The following is a 2,043-nucleotide window of genomic DNA, read 5'->3' on the forward strand; positions in this document are numbered from 1 at the left end:
AAAAAAAAAAAAAAAAAAAAAAAAAAGAAATGTCCCTGTAACAAAGTCTGGACCTTTCATCCCAGTGCACCTTATCTTTTTTTGGCCGAGCGGTACCCCTAAGCATGGTTGCTGGTTTGACGCAATATACAGACAGACTCACCCCTTTGGCCCAATCGTTATCACTGCCGGGAAGCGGAAAATAATCCTACCTACGCAACATTAACTGCCGCTCTTCAGATCATCACTGGGATGAACCCTGCTAACATACGTGTGACTACATACTTTTGTCGCGTGGCTACTTTTTTTTTCTCTTTTTTTTTTGTTTCTTCGCGTGGGTTCCCGCACCAGGAAGTATTTCCCACGTCGGATGTGCAACCATCTTTCAACCCAATTGACTCCTCGTGCCTGGAATTTCAGCTTTACCAGAAAAAATAGTCGCATATTGATTGCAGCCAACAAGCTACACCCTTCTTTCTCCCCTATTCTTGTCCACGCTAAAATAGAGGAATCCTTACTAGCTTCCACAAGGACGTAAGTCTTGCAGACGAGTCGAGAGGATGGGACTCTCGGTTCCAATGGCAATGCTCTGTTCCCATCTCCCTGGATCGGGATTCCGTAGAGTCAGAGTTTAGTCATTCATGACGTTTCTGGGAGCGTCAAAGGCCAGGGCCCATCCCCTCCAGCTATGAGAGGGATCCGTCATTTTGGTGTTGCGAGAAAGGGACAAAAAAAAAAAAAAGAAAAAGGTTATAGGCATGAGTTCATCGGTTTCGTATGTGTCAAGTAGTCAGCAAGTCAATTGTTTCGTCCCAAGCTGGCTACTCATCAGTTGTTAACGACAACGAAAGGAAAGGTTGGATAATGGCCACCAGGCAAAAAGAAAAACCCGATGGCGTTAAGGACTTGTTCTTGTTAACTTACTTCTTTGGAGCTTAATGGCTGTGTTAGCCTTCCCAAAATCGCCAAGCGCTAGCTATTATTAGAAATTGAATGAGCCTCAAGGCTAGGGAAAGGAGAGTTTCCCAATTACTCGACTTGATGATCAGCTCTCGGTAGGGGCTTGGCAGGAGGATAACGCACAAGGGTAGTTTCGTCACCACATTACCGAGACGTTGGCCTACAAATACCTTGGACAATCCATTGATTGACACAATGTCAAATCCTCGCTGGTGGGAGTCATGAATCTGGTAGCCAACCACCACTGTGTGTCAGCCCGTTCGAAATCCCTGACGTCCCGTCTGCAGTTCCTAACTCTGCATCGCCCACCTGGTCATGTATTCTGAATGTCAGATGCCATCGGCTGCTTGACCCTCGGGCCTTGCCGCCGGCTACGAAGAGTGCATATGATCGAGCAGCGGCTCCGAAGCCCGTCCCTCGCCTTTCGACATGCCGCGCACCCGTCTCGGTGGTCTCGCTTCGGTCAATTTCTGAAAGGCGTTCCTGCAGTGTGAAGAGCACTGGTCTGCGGATGTGCCTAGGTCTCAATTCACTTTGTACTCGAAAAGAAAACTGGTTTCGGTTCTTTTACTACCCCCAATGGTGCGTCGGTGGGAGGCCCGGTCCCGCCAGAACCGCAAGTATCTCTTGCCTAGGATATGGTACAGGCTTTGGCCGTGGCCTAATGCTCAGATATCTACGCTCAGGAGTACATGTTTATTGAAACATTCTGCAAGAGGCAATTTCAAAAGCCGGTGTGTGGAGCTTTGGTGGAGGAGTTTGTGTAGTCCGATGTTCACATACCCGAGTCGACATGATGATCAGCCGCCAGGGATGGAATGCATAAAGCCTGAGCACGGGCTTCAGCGCGCAACAATGGTCCCCTGATGGTGTGATTGTGGAGCTGAAAGAGCGTAACCCCTCGCCGGGACTGAGCGTATAGAGGCAAGGGCCATGAAGAAGAAGAGAGGTGGTAAGGGATAAGTCTGCTGCATGTGTCAGTGGTTGCGTTGGCATCTTCGAGAAAACGGTTCGAATCTATGCAGATCTCTCATTAGCCAATGCCTCGAAAGTGCACATGCAAGATTGCCACTATGAACTATGCTGCAATCGATTTCTGTTCTT

This window comes from Pyricularia pennisetigena, chromosome 3 (assembly GCF_004337985.1).
Source record: "Pyricularia pennisetigena strain Br36 chromosome 3, whole genome shotgun sequence".
Lineage (NCBI taxonomy): Eukaryota > Fungi > Ascomycota > Sordariomycetes > Magnaporthales > Pyriculariaceae > Pyricularia > Pyricularia pennisetigena.